General features: G+C 36.5%; 1 long non-coding RNA gene across 1 annotated transcript; it reads right to left on the reverse strand.

Moving 5' to 3' along the window:
• Positions 1-4,148: 4,148 nt before the first annotated feature.
• On the reverse strand, positions 4,149-14,816 carry LOC139827934 (uncharacterized). Its single transcript, XR_011739074.1, has 4 exons — positions 14,751-14,816; positions 6,822-7,036; positions 5,322-5,417; positions 4,149-4,399 (listed from the first exon to the last, which is right to left on the reverse strand). It is a non-coding gene; the product is annotated as an uncharacterized lncRNA (long non-coding RNA).
• Between the last annotated feature and the right edge of the window lie 514 nt (positions 14,817-15,330).

A 15,330-nucleotide genomic window follows, 5' to 3' on the forward strand; every position in this document is an offset into this window, starting at 1 on the left:
TTCTGAAATATTAATACACAAAATTGTATTGAGGTTTCTGATAGCAGCAGATTGGCTTCTCTGCGGTTTTCTGATTAGAGGTGTATTGGTGATTCCGAGAAGCCAGTGGCGCCGAAATGGGTTAAATCTAATAAGGTTTTGAAAACCGATAGCATAATTTAAGAGGGCTCAGAGTCACAAAGCTACAGACCTGACTGACCCCGGCAAATTACAGTGTTTGTTAATGTTCTGTTATAGACATCTTCTAGTCAACCGAAAGCAGATATATTAAGTGAAAAATTGATTTGTGGTTCACAAAGATAGGTCACCATTTCTGCCTTGTTTTTGACAGTTGGTCAACTTAGATGTAAAGGAGGGCATCATGGCTTCTGTTTTTACTAGGGCTCTTGGGAATGCAACCTTCAAAAACATTAACTTCAGCTTCCAACTAAAGAAGCATAATTGCCTCAAAATCTTTATCGTCATAATCTTACACAGTATGTGCCCTTTGGGAAATCTAAAAACAATTTAAGGAATGGAAGGCATAGGAAAATCCTTTTACTTTGAGCATGGTGATTATAATCATATAAGCTTTAGAATCAGTGCAACTGGAATATAAAGAAAGAGTGATTAAAAAAAGCACTAACATTTGTATTGTGCTTTCAGAATCGATGTTAATTAAATGAAGTGGTGGCCAACTCACAGTGTTTTAAACTGAATCTTCTTACTAAATGTTTAATGACAATAAGTTGGCTTAGGAATATTTTTTGCAGTCTTTCAAGGAGGGTTTTACTGAAATTCTGTTTTGAACCAGAACAAGCTGACAGCTTTAAGAATCCAGCAAGTGAACGGGGAAAAGAGATTTTCATTGTTACTAAGTCTAAATTCATGCAAACAATGAACTGAGGTAACAGTCTCGTGACTCCTCTTGTAATCTTGTTACACTCTGAAGAAGGCATCTGAATTCCCCTATCAATAATGAAAACACTTTCCTAGGCATAGGCCAATACAAACAGGAACAGCAGATGAGAAAAGACTGGGCGAAATAAGAATAAAGGTGCAAAATGTCAATGGTGCACACCTCAGGCTGTGTGTTAGCTGATGTTCTTGAGACAGAAACTATAAGGCTCCTTCTACTCAAAGGCTGCACCATTTTTTCACTAAAACTCTTTGCTGAAGGTCAATTTTTAACTTCTATTGCAAAACAATAGCCTGAATCCAGGCAAGACCAAACACTCCATTTTGGCAGCTTTTCAAACCAGAGAACCTTGCAGTCCTGATGGGGACTGGTTGCAGTAGGTCGTCCCTCACAGCAGAGGCAATATTGTCGGGGAGAAAAGTAGATACCAGCCTATCACTTGCATTCTCCAAGCATGCTGCCTCTGCCCTCCCTCCCTCCTGCTGCACCGACTGACAGTGTTAGAGAGAAACTAGAGTTCCCAAGGAGTGGGGAGGGTGTTCGACACTGTCTTGGGAAATGTGGGGAGCCAGGGGCCACCAGGCACTGCCTGGACCACTGATGAGTTTAAAATGTGTGCTGTTGCTCTGTGACATGATAATCTCTCAATATGTCTTCCCTCAATATGTTGCTCCAGAGGCAATTGATTCAGATGTAAAATTCTCATCATTAAATAACCTTCTGACATGCCCCTTTTAGTAAATGAGATTTTAAGTACGGTAAGCAATCTGAGTATCCTGTGATGATAACAGATGGAATTTGAGTGTAAACTGGGATTACGATCTGGGAGTTTCCGACTGTCATTGCTGTTTATGCAGAGAGCCCACCTGCTTTAAGAAAATGAAAAATACTCTGTTAGGTGTCCACCTTACAAAAAAAGTATACCGTGTGAGATTTTTTACACCCATTTGCTTTAAAGTTTATTCCCTTGCCTCAATTCACTGCGCTTGTCTCCTATGTACAGTGTCACTGCTGTCAGTGGCTGCCTGAAGGCCCAGTTCCTTCAATGATCACAATATTTTTTTCTCTGACAGTACTTCTGGGGACATCATAAAGGTGCCACAATTAGCCTCAGTAAGGAAGTGTTCAGCTTAGTTCTAAGAGTGGCCTCTAATTCTTATTCTAAGGTAAATTTTAGGAGAGGTGACCTTGGTCCACTGGAGGCAGTGTAAACACTCACAGACTTGAAAGAGAACCGGGAAGTCAATTCTTGTTAATTTTGTTACTACTCCCCATAAAAGTCAAAAAAAAAAAAAAAAAAATCAAAGCTATAAAACCCCACCAAAAAAAAAGTTTCTAATAATCTGTAATTTATCTCATAAATAGACGGGAAAGGATGTGCCTCTGCATTAACTGTATTTAGACGGTTAGACAGACAGATAGATTCCAAAATCTTAAGATATGACTGTCAAGAACACTATTTCCAGAGAAAGTAAAGGCACTCAAAAAGAAATAAAAAAACCCATGCTACAAGGGAAAACAGCACTGCCAATTTGGCATTGCATAAAGATTTAGAGAAAAGGTAACCAATTACATGGAAAACCTTGAAATCAAACTACTGTTATTAAATCATCCTAATTTTCATATAATGATCAGTTTTAGTAGCAGGTCCACTTCTGAAAATGTAAAACCAGCAGGGTAATGCCACAATAAAAGATGAGATACATGTGTTGATGCACTATTCAGTGACTGTCTTGTCACTCCTCCAGGTTGCAAATTGTTGACTGAACTAATTGCCTTTGTCTTCTTGAAGCCTTAACTCTGCAAAGTATTCTTTCTCCATTTTTTTAAATGTTTTTCTCTCTTTTCATACTACTGATGGATAAAATTAAGACTGCCCCGTCAGTGATGACAGCACAGAATTTAGTACCACTTTGAGACAACACAATACATTTCAGTGACTATCGAAATATAAAACCTTAAATCAAATTAAAGATAAGTTGTGTGGTTAAAGCTGTAAAAGCTCATTTTGTGTAAAATAAATTCAAAGGTTTATATACAAACCAATCAGTTTTATGTATTCCTGCCTAAAAATATGCAGTCAGAGTATGACTACAGAGTTTTACTCCTGATTCATAACCGCAAGGGACTCTCTACAGATCTAGTATTGTGAGCCAGAATAGAGGCAGCTCCAGTGACAAAAAGAAAAAACAAACAAAACGGGTAGGCTGTTTCCCAGGAACTCCAAAGGAGTATGAGAAGGCAAGTCCTGTGCTGTTCCTCTTAGGGCTTAGTATACGTTTACATCAGATTTTTTTTTTATTTGTATCTTCATAATAAATCACAGTCTAACAGGCAAATAATGAATCGACGATACCTAGAAAGATAACGTAAATGAATTAACACTCCGAGGTTGGCATAATCCTGAATTCCGGAATATCTGAATGCCACCTGTGTCATCTGCATGAATTATGCAGTGCTGCTTTCAGATGTAGCTCTTGCCTCATGATAAAGTTTTCACTTGAGAGACATCTAACTTGCAATAATTTCATATGTTTTTACATGAAGTAGACAGTATGTGAATAGATAAAGTATCATTCAAACAAGAACTAGATATCAAGACAACTCTTACTGGTTACACAGCCAAGCTAATGCTGGTAATCTTTGCCCGACAAGTCTTAAATTCTTCTAAATAAAATGGAACAACTTCAGTAAAAAAATAAAAGCAGAATGCTTCCCTCTGTGCTATAGCTTGGCATAATTAGGATTCTCTGGACAGATGGGATAAAAAGGATTAAGAAGTCTCAGGCAGAGGAATTATGTGAATCCAGCTCTTGTATTTGGAGACGGTTTCAGAATGAAGGTCTTGCATACAAAACACCTCCACTCGGTGAAGGAGTTAACAGGAGGATAGCTGTTGTAGTTATGGTACAAGAACCCATGGTAAACTGAGATCTTCAGATCAAATCAACTGATTTATTTCTGCTAAAAATAACAATATTGGAAAGTTTGCCAGCAATGTGGAAGGGCTTTCAGGAAGCAGAATCTTGCAGCTACCTGCACACATCCCCACAGCGACTGAACATTTCTCTTTTGAAATATGAGTTTAAAACACTTTCTCATAATTTTTGAAGGTGCCTATCTGCCATGGAAAAAACAAAGGAAAAACTAGATTAAGAACTGGAGATTTCCTTAGGCACCTTTCTAAGAGAATAGACACATCTTGTTTAAGGTGAATAGATATTGTATTTTGTTTTCATGGGGGAAAGAAGAAAAATAAGACAGATTTGTTGAGTGAAGTTTAGCATTTTTCTTCACAAAGATAGGAATTAATGTATTGACATTTATTTAGTTTTCAAGAAGTCAGAAGTTTTCATAAAGTAAAGAAATGTTTAGAAAATACTTTGCAAAACCTTTTTTATCTTTCCTTTCCTCTTCATACTTCCATGGCTGAACTTTACAAAGAGCATGGCTGTTTCTTCTACTGCAATAGTAGCTTCTGTCGACACATGATTAGTTCAGCTAAGAAAAAAAGAAATGGAAATGCATAGCTCAATAAAAAGCATAAAGACTTGCACATGCAGCAGATACTCCCTAAATGGGCTGCAAAGGAAAGCAGACTGTGAATCTTAATCCGTAAGTATAAACAGCTTTAGAAAGGTTCACTAAAGGGTATACTCGTATTACAAGTGACAGTGCAGATCAAAATAATGGGATCTCTCCTGTTCCCAGAAAGAGTTGCAGTGAACCAATGGGAATTTCACTTTGCGGTCACCTCTGGTTTCAGTTGTCTTCCCTAATATGTGTATTATTCAGTAACCACTATGATGCTAGTGACAATATTCCATCAGTATTGCAAAATTCCCAGTGCAATCTCTGCTTGATGTCTGACAATATGTGTGCATTCATTGACAGAGAAAAATATTTTAAAGTGTACTAGATTTATATAGCACCGTTTAACCTAAAGAATTTCAATAAGTTTCAGAAACTACACGCCTTTAGCAGACTTAAAACGTACATCACCACCGGGATATTTTGCAACTGCTCAGGAGGATGCAAAACACTGGCCAACAGCTTGCTTGGTCATATATGGAGATGGTGGTAGTGGCTTATTTAGATGAAATATTTTTTTTTACAAAATTTTTACAAATTTTAACTGCACTTCTACAAAAATTGAAGTAGAACTTCCCTATCCATGCTAAAGAACAAGTTTATTATTTCTTCCCGTAAGAACTTCGAGTTATTTATGTGGTATTCAATTGATTTACCTTCAAAGATGAAAGCAATAGCCAGGTTTGTCTGAATGAGGTTCCAGAGTTCCAGAAAGTCTGGAGATAAGATGTAGTGTTCAGTTGTATGGATGTAATTCCACTGTATTAAATTAACTTCTCTCAATATTCATTCTAATGTAAGAACATTGTCAATATTATTCTTAAAATCTTACCAATCCCAGTTCTTTTAAGCTAGATGTTCAGTTCTCTGATGACTCTTGTTCCTGCTCTTTTTATTGGTGTCTACAAAGATGTCACTGTCTTCAGTTCTGTGGAATAGTACCAAAATTGTAAATGATCTGGTTAAAGATGGTATATCCTAATTCACAAAAGCAGCTCTATGGAGTAGAATTGACCAATACTGACCAACTTTTAAGTTAGCATTATATTTCTAATTTTATTACTGTAGATGTCAAGTGAATGCTAAATAGCGAGATCTATAAGTTAAAAGGTCAGAAATTGAAAGTTAATACTAGAATCACACTTTTAAATAGTCATCAAGTACTGAAAAAAAAAAAAGTAGTACTCCAGATCAAAGGGGTAAATTCAAGTGTCCTTTAGATATTGCTATGAATTAAATATATTATTGGAATTAAGGTCACACTTAACTGTTTGTTACATTAAACTAAAATTTTTTGGTGTTTGTGTGTCTTTGCCTGTCCTTCAGCTAAAGACAGAAAATAACCCTATTTCTTTATAAAGAACATTTTAAGCAATCTTTGTCCTAGCATTTAGGCACAATAATGCACAGCTTTAAAATCATATAATTATACTACTTCTGTGGAACTACCTGGTAAGCAATGAATTTAGCTTCTTTTTTTTTTTCTTTTTTTGTTTCTTTTTTTTTAACCACACACCATAGAATTGTATATTAAAAGTTATAATAACAAGAGTGTTTAGAGGCATAAAAAAGATCGGTCATCCTCTACTGACCTGTAAAATGTATGGTTAGAAATACTCATTTTAGAATCCAGCACCATGCTTCCCCTTTGTTGCAAACCAAAGCCAGCATTATAACCAGGTGTGGTTCAATGAATTACCTTTAATGTTGTTATTCCAATTTGCTGACTCTAGATTATCATAGTGGTAAGATTTATATGTACATTTGATCAGAAGCTGGTGAAACCACTGAGAAACCTGATGAAAAGTCTGCAGAGAGCACAGACTGGCCCCAAATATTTAACTCATAGAAACTGCATAGGATGAAGACAAATGCTTCCTAGTAGCTGCAGATGGTAAAATGAGACACAATGGCCACAAGTTTTAGCTTGTAATGTTTAGGCTGGATGTTAGGAAAACCTTCTTTATCAAGAGAGTGATACAGCCCCCTAAAAAGCTGTGGAGACCACATTGCCCCACACAGTTACGGGCTTCCTAGCCCTGAAATTTTCCAAGACTGCTGTACCTCTGACACCTCTGTCCTTCTCTGAAATCTCCTTGGGACTGAACATCCTCAGATTTCTGCTTTAGTAGACCATATCCTTCCTGTGATCCTAACACATGTGAACCTGCTTATCAAATGGTCAACTCTTTCTAATGGCCAGGATTGTAGAAGGAACTCATGTTCCCAAGCAATTCCTCCGATTACAGGTTCCAACAGAAGACAGAGGAGGAAAAGAGGCAAGTCAAGCTACTGTTACGGTGAGTGGAGGTCTAAAAGCTACACGACTCACTGATGTGTGCCTTCTTGCCAAGAGTTATATCACAGAGCTGAAGCCATGCAACCAGCCAGCCTTCTTTCTCCCCTGGATGATGACAGGATGACATTGAGTAGTACCAAGAGATCTACCCACTTTCAAAATCACACATTACCAGTTTCCCAGCAGGTGATCTAGTACATCCTCCTAAAGAACATTTACACTCGTATGTAACAGAAGTTTTCCCAAATCTGAAAAAGAGAAAAATTAACGCTTGTTGAAGTTCAGATAAACAAGGGTGCTATCGACAAGCAGCTACTAATAGATAATGGTGACTGGAGAGTGCAGAGGGCTCTTTGGTAATTAATACACCGTGTTTTCCTTTCTACATGGTACACTGAAAGCAAATAAATGTGAGTGATAGATTTGGTGTTTTTAAAATACTATAAGGTTAGACATAAAGAGTCACTGACGGGTAAGACTGTGAAGTTACGGAGCTAATACATACAGCACAATACAAGAGCTAATCATCTGCTTCAGAATGAGTCAAAGACTCTGAAGTGAGGGTCAGACTTTGAATAGATAGAACAGGAATAGCAAGAACAACATTAACCCTTAAGCTTTGTCTCTGCAGCATTGCCTAGCGCTAAGGCTTTGGGCCACCTTCTCATAAGAGGATGAATTTTAAAGTAAATAAATTTCTCTTGTTGCCAAGAAAAATGAAAATAATGTTGCAAAATCAGTAAGGCTGGTTTAAGGAAATAAAAAGGAGTATAATTGATTTGTTCATTGATTATCAGAAAGATAAAAGTTTCTCTCATGCAGTTTCTGTTAAGATAAAGTCTGCCAAAACCTTCAGATGAAACACAGAAATCCTAGTAATATAGTTCTATGATATATATTATAAATTGCACCCACTGTTAATTTTGTTGTCAGCTATTCACATCCCTGCATTTTGCATCTCTCATCTTCTGTCAACCCATGGAAGAACTTTTTAGAAAAGGATTGCAAACACTATTTAAAGAGTGTTAGAGATTTAACCTCAGTAGTAGGGAAGTCAGATTCTCACAGCAAAACAAAGCAGGGGAATATTTTAGCCCTTTACAAAATGCAGTAAACCATTTTACTAAAATCAATACTAAAGGATACAGTACCAAGTTTTTGGTTTTATATCTCTTCCCTCCCCCATTCCCTTGAGAGCACTATACTGAATAGTTTACCATCTTGCTGGAGTACAATACTGTAATAGTAATATGTCAGACTGATGTTTTTAAGCACAGTAATGCTGGGATTTTAAATCAGACCACAGGTTTCAGAATAATCAATGTATGTTTGTAATGACTTAATTACAGTGATGAGGTATGTCTCTGTTACTGTGAGGAAAACTGAAAGGAAGAATATAGTTTCAATTATATATAGCATAACCCATCTGAGTGCAGTTGTGCAAAGTTTGCTATTAACAAAACCCATTTTACCTCAGTGAAAATAGCTTTTTCAATAAGAGGCTCAGGAGATGCACAATGCATTACAACAGGCTTAGGAATTGAACTTGTTGAAGGAATCATCTCACCTGAAGTAATGATGAAGGCTTTAACTAACTGTGATGTGGCTGAAAACTGAGTATCAGAAAAACCTCATTCAAATATTTCTGATAGGCTGCTACAACTTGAAGCTCATGCTTTGCTTTTAAGTCATTGTAGACCTAAAAAGAAAAGTGATAGCAAAGTGCTAGTCTTAGACTGTAATATTGATGCCCCTTTCCGAAACTCTTTAGGGATGCTTTCTGAAGTTGAAAAACAAAGTCACACTTGAATAATAGCCTTGTTTCTTTCTTTTTTTTTTTTAATTTATTATCAAAAACACACCACAAGAGAGAAAACAAAGTTAAATGAATTTTTGTTGTTTACTCAAGTGATTGTAACTTCAAGGTCCATAACATTTATCTGTGACAACCTGAAGTTTGATAGCAAAGAAGGCATTAAGATGGTTTTTATGGATATAGTTCTATAGTTATATATTTATAGTTATCCATATCTCTTAGCAGCCTCAACCTATTTAGAAATGAATGGAACTGAAGAGGGAAAAAAAAAAAAAAAGCATGTATTCTGTTCATGTATTCTGTTCTTCTTGTGAACTAAACGTGTAAAGCAAGCTCTGTAAGAAAGGAGTTCCAAAGATTCCTCACTATTCTAATGCATCACTCTTGGTTGCTATCCAGTTCTGTGTTAAGAAATGTGGCATGTACATAGGGCAAATTAGAGGTCTGTAGGAAGAAACCTCTAAGACAGAAAAGAAAAAACGAAGCATCATGATGCTTTCCATGGCACTTGAGCAGTTAGTCAATGGTTAGTCTGTGTAACACAGGCAGCAGTTCTGGACATCAGGCTGCCTCCTTCTGCACAAGGTGTCAACCATTCATCTCCTCCTAGATACCACTTCTCTCGTGTAGACAAAAAAAGAATACTCAAATAACACTGTACTCAAGTAGCAGTGGTAAAAACACTTTGCTGCAATATGGAAGATAGTATTTCAAAGCAATACACCTGACTGAATATGTAGCGGGGACTTGAACATCATTTTCCAATATCCCTAAGGAGTGCTCTGCAGTGCAGTGGCTGTCCGGGAGGGGTTCCCTGTCATTTCTAAAATCAAGTTTGATTAATATATTATAAAGTGAGACAAGGCTATGTTGATCACGGAGACTGACTTCCTATGTAATAGTCTTTCGGGAAGTTCCCTGATAGATAATTTCAGCAGAAGACAGTTGTCGAGGTTTTGATTGCAGGATGACAATCAAACCCTGGCAGATGTATTGTTAACCTCCTCTCACCCCCCACATCCCCCTTCAGCCCCTCCTTCTATCCTCTTCCCACTAAGGACAGGTGATCAGGAGGGAAAGAAGGACAGAGAGAAGAGAGTTGGAAAAATTAAGAATGTTTTGCTAATGTTACTAATAAGAATAGAGAAAATAATACAAAATATACAAAAACCAATCTTGAAAGTCCCAGTAACTGCAGAGCCTGCACCCGGACTCCTGGATTGGACTCCGCAGCCAACCGGAGCTGGATTCAGTCTGTCACTAGGCCTCAGTTTGCAGGGACAACTCGCAAGGTCCTCTCCTAATGTCAGCCATAAGGAAAAAGAAAAGGGACGAGATCCTTGTGATCTCCCGCTTTTATCTGAAGTATTCATGTGAAGGGGATGTTATACTCCATTGGTCAGTTTCTTCGTCACCTGTTTCTTGTTGCCCCTCTCACGAGAAGTGCATCCATGCTTATCAATAACTTTGCATTCCATTGCTTTGTTTACCAAAACATGTATCTGGCTTTCCAGGAAAATGCAGCTAATATGAAAGCTTTAGCTGACAGGCAAATTCACTAAAAGAGAAACTTGGTTTTAACAAAACCAGGACAACAGTAAAGCAAATCTTATTCTGATGTGAATAATTATGTATTCATTGAGTAGTGTGTGGCAAGGGCCACTCTAGAGAGCCATCAATAGGGTACTTTAGCAACAAATACTACTGCCAAATTGCTGGGTTTTTTAAGTCAACATTTTTGTTTTCTAAGAATACCAAGGTGGCTTTGTAATTCTTTTTGCCAGAAACAGTCAGTATAAATATCCCGGAAAACCACCCTACTCACTCATCCTTCACTTCTGTGTTTTAGAGGATACACTCTTATATAGATCTACATTAACTTAATGTTAAGAATTTCACTAAAGCATTAACATCAATAAATATAATAGTGAACTAAATGTGTGAAGCAAACATTTTACCTTCATGCACAAAGGTGGCTATCACATTAAAAATGTGACTGTCAAAGATCTGAGAAAGGAGAAGGCCCAAGCCCAGACTTACATTACAGCCACTTATGTTACAGACATCCTAGAGTTTGAAAAACAACTGTGCATTTTATCCACCTTCATCTTCTTGTTTCCAGCTTACTGATCTTTCATTATTTCAATAATATCACTCATGCTAAAAGGAAGGACCCAAGTTCTCTCATTAAATCAAAGACGACATAAAACTGTTCTGTTACAGGGTGTGTTACATGGCTGTTGCAAATGGTAACCACCCTGCTTTAAAGCATATGTTGCCTCCTGGTTGTTCTATTCTCTTTCCATTTATAAAACTGTTGGAAATAAGTTTTTTATACACTGTATTTTAGATTGACAGCAATAGATTTCAACCACATTTTTAAGAACCAGTCTGCTTTGGCAAACTGAAATACTTACAAAGTTTAGAAAAAAAAAATTAAAAAAAGGCTACTGTATTAATGGTATTACAGTTTAAAAACCTTTATCACCTATGTGTAGCAGTAATAACCTGAACTTCTGCTGCCTTCTCCTCTTTAAACAGAGATTAACAGAACAGAGAATTAATAAAAATAAATACTATGTGAGATTCTTTTCCCTTCTTATTTTTGATTTTCCTACCTGAATAGCACCTACTTCGAACTCCCATCAACCACCGTTCAAAATATATGAAAAATTCATGCTTTAATGTTTCTAGTTACTGTGCAGTGAAGTAACCAAACAACAGTCCTACTTTCTTTCAAATTTGCAGCAGCTTATTATCACTTCTCTATTCAGGATGCTGAAGGCCTTTGAATAGGAGATGAATATTTAGTCCAATAGCTGTAATGCTAGCCTAAAGCTTTGAAAATTCAGGTAATTCTCTACTTTGCAGAAGACTTGCTGTGTTTGTTTTTCATTTGGGAGTAAAAAAAAAAAAAAAAACAAAACAAAAAACTAGCACCTGCATCTAAGCTTGCCTGATATTTGATACTCATAAAGCTTCAGAAATGTACTGGGAAAAATTGTGTGGCAGGCATAATGTTATATACAGATTTGAAATGTGTGCTTTAGGATTAATTTTTTTTCCTCTAAGGATATGTGTCACTTCTCTATTTAGGATACAGTATATTCTTGAAAAGAAGACAAATGTTTGGTCTAATAGTTATAGAGCTAGCCTGAAGCTTTGAAATCTCAGATAATTCCATGCTTTGCTATAGACTCACTTCATAACCTTGGAGAAGTGATTTTGTCTGTCTATTGCAATTCTGCATTTGTAAAATGAAAATAACAGTACTATTTATCAGTGGGGGGTTGTAAGTGGTGCATTTTTCACAGGGATGAAAACTACGTCAGTGTTGTAAGTAACTGAAGAAAGACAGATAATTTTTAATTAGCAAAGACATTTTGCTTATATGCTGAAAAAGGAGGGTGACTATCATAACTGAATTTGTCAGCCTTGAATGGAGGCAGCACAAGTCCAGCTAGCATTGTGGCACCCCAAAAATGGAAGGAGCAATGTGATTCACGGAAGCCCCAGAATGATGCATGTGTATTGACATAGAATACAAACAAGTAAGATAATAAATACTGACGTCACACAAAGAGCATTGGAACAAATGTAGCTTCACTATTATGGAACCTTATCACAATTCTCTTTTCTCATGTTAATACTTTTTGCACGTAGCAGAAATTATACTTCTGGGAAAAGCCACTTTTCTGTGTTCTCTAAAGATTATTCCTTTACTCAGTGTTGAATCATGCATATCCTTTCCTGAAATCATTTTAATCTTCCCTCTCAAACTCAGCTGCATTGAAATGGATATTCTGTATGAATGCTGCTTTGGTGCAGCAATTACTCCATTTTGATTAGAGATGTGCTTATGAGATCTCCACAAACTAAAGTCCGTTTTAAATAGAATTCACTTTTGATACAGATCTGTCTCTTCCTATGAGACAAAAGTCTCCTGAGATTCCTGACATCTTTTACCACTGGTGAGCCAGATAGAGAGAGCAGCTTCTAGATCTAACTGAAGGGAAAAAGAGAGAGAGCAAAAGTATTCCTGAACTTTATAATCTACTAAAAATAAAGGTTGGAGAGGAAACATTCTGGAACTATTTTTCCTAACAAACATAGTCAGGATCAATGAATGTGAATTCTGTACTGTGAGAAATATGAAGTAAAGCTAGTGTATATCCATTTTAAAGACCCTGTTGGACAAAAGGTCCTACAATAAGCAGGGAAAATAATTGATTCAAGCAACAGGCAGAAAGCAGAGGGAAGTCCCTCCTACCTGCCAAAATTTTCCAGATGATCAAGTTCATTTTCCTGGCCCTACAGCAAAATTCTTTGTGTGTATATAATAATCTAAACTGCATAGAACAACACCATTTGGTTCAGTGTTTCTTTCCTTCTGATATTTTTTGGTCATAAATGAGAAACATGAGATTTAGAAAATAAAATGTGAGGGAATCCTGTTCCTTAGAGAAAGAGCCAAGAGGAGACAGGGAGTGAATAATAAGCAAGTTGTAAAAATATATAAGTGAAGATTTTTTTCTGTTTGTGTGCTTCTTTAAATGATCTCTATCTGTTGAAAAAAAAAAAGAGGGGGGAGGCAGAAAGACACAGTCTACTTCATATCAGGAAGGAAAGATATAAACAAGAAGCAGGTGTACCATTTTGTTTTTTACATATCCTTTAATTTATCTCTTTTGCTCATTCTGTCAGGTAGTGTCTAGCGAGCTGACAAATCTGAAGGAAACAGATAAAGCAAAAGAGATCATTGAATTAGATTTACACAAATGAAGCATAATGTTATTTTTATATGTTCTTGCAAAGAAAATGCGCTTTTGCTGTGGTGCTTGCTGTGATCAATGACCTTTTTAGACTGCCCAGTCATAAAGTGATAGACAGGTTTCATTTGCAGGAATGTTCTCACAGAGGCAGAGCTTAGTATATTTATTCAAAAGGACTTGTTGAATGGTTCATATTGCAGATATCTGTCATAATCTAATTTTTTCACAAAACAAATTCTCAAAAAATATGTTAGTGAATAAATGCTAAGTAGAAAAGAACCTCTTTTACTTAAAATGAGAGTAGTAAGATGAATTACGTAAAAAAATACTACAAAGCACACATAGAAAGATAAACAAATTTCCCAGATGATTAACATTTCTCCACACCAAGATATCTCAAACAAAAATCAGTTGCAAACAAATGTACATGAAAAATCAAAACCAATCCACAAATAATTTGCAAGCAATCAAAAAGACTGAATTCATGGAATAAACTGATCACTACTAATAGCCTATTTCTAATTTGGAATGACACCAGCTGTCAGCAATTCGCTGAGAATTCAGATTTTGGTTTAGAAACACTTTTCACTTCATCCATCACAGCCTGACATGAGAGAGTCAGAAGATAAAGGGACAAAAAGTAAATAAATTCTGCTTGTTGCTCAAGGCAAGATTTAGTTTGTTACTCAGCTTGTTGCAGTATGCTTCACTTTTAATGAACTTTTTAATGAAAACCTCTTATTTGATGACTATTTTTTGTTCCCTGAAAGAACATGAACATGTTTGTATGCCTATGAGTTCAAGAAGTTGCAGCATGAATGAAATATGAAGAACAAGACTGCCATGATCTTTGAGATCTTGCACTATATTGTTAATTCTGAGGCCAAAGTGGCTCTCAAAATGCTCATCTCTGATCTCCATCAAGACTAAATGAAGGAAGAACTAATATTCTCTTGATTATTGATAAATGAAGGAAGAATTAATATTCTCTTGATTATTGATAAATGAAGCCAAAGAAACTGCTCTCCAAAGACTAAACAAAAAGGGAGAGAGGGGAAGCCAGGATTGGTGGTTTAGTTGCCATTGCATGAAAGAGTTGGAAGACAACACAGAAAACAAAACAGCACAGGGTACTAGCATAAAAATGTGAAACCTAAAAAATAAACCAAACCGAACAAACGAAAAACAAACATGTGCTACCACACTGGGACACTGGGAGAATAATAGAGTGTGAGGTTTCAGAGAAATCTTCATCTCCTGTAAATACCTAAACAATCAACTTCGTCTAAGTGCTCAGGTGTGATTAGATAAGAGAATTTTGGAGAGCATTTTCACAGGGAAGCCTTGAAGCTGGGAAAGCAGGGAGTAACCAACCTTCACAAAAATTGCTTCCATTTGGCCAGTCGTCCTGATGGTGGCACTCCTGACTCTTAGATCCACTCACTTACACCTGCCACATAAAGAACAATAAATAGGATTGATTTAATGTTCAGAAATAGGTAATTTAAAGAATAGCTTGCCCAATTTTTTACATGCCTGACTCAAAAAACAGCTGTATAAATGTGCTATTTTGAAACAATTAATTTTAATAATGACAGAGCAAAATCATGTCATTCCATTCTCAAACTTTCCCTAGTCTAAAAGGACCTGTCTTCACTTTCTCTGTCTTTTTATCCTCCCACTGTGAATGGCTTAGAGAACTATTTTTCCTACTCAGTGCTTTTATTTGATCTTTTCACTCTCCTTTTCATCAAGCTAAAATGTTTCTGCAATATTCATGAATTCAGCAGCAACCCAGGAGTGGGTGTAGGGTGTTGTTTCACTACTTCTTCTCCTGCTGGGCCCCCTGCTTAACTAGAGAGCATAATCACATTTCAGAATTTATTGGGTTCTAAGTGGGGGAGAGGGAGGGTATGGGTTTTTGTTGTTGTTGTTTGAGTTTTTTTTCATTTTC

The sequence above is a fragment of the Patagioenas fasciata genome, chromosome 4 (genome assembly GCF_037038585.1).
Source record: "Patagioenas fasciata isolate bPatFas1 chromosome 4, bPatFas1.hap1, whole genome shotgun sequence".
Classification (NCBI taxonomy): domain Eukaryota; kingdom Metazoa; phylum Chordata; class Aves; order Columbiformes; family Columbidae; genus Patagioenas; species Patagioenas fasciata.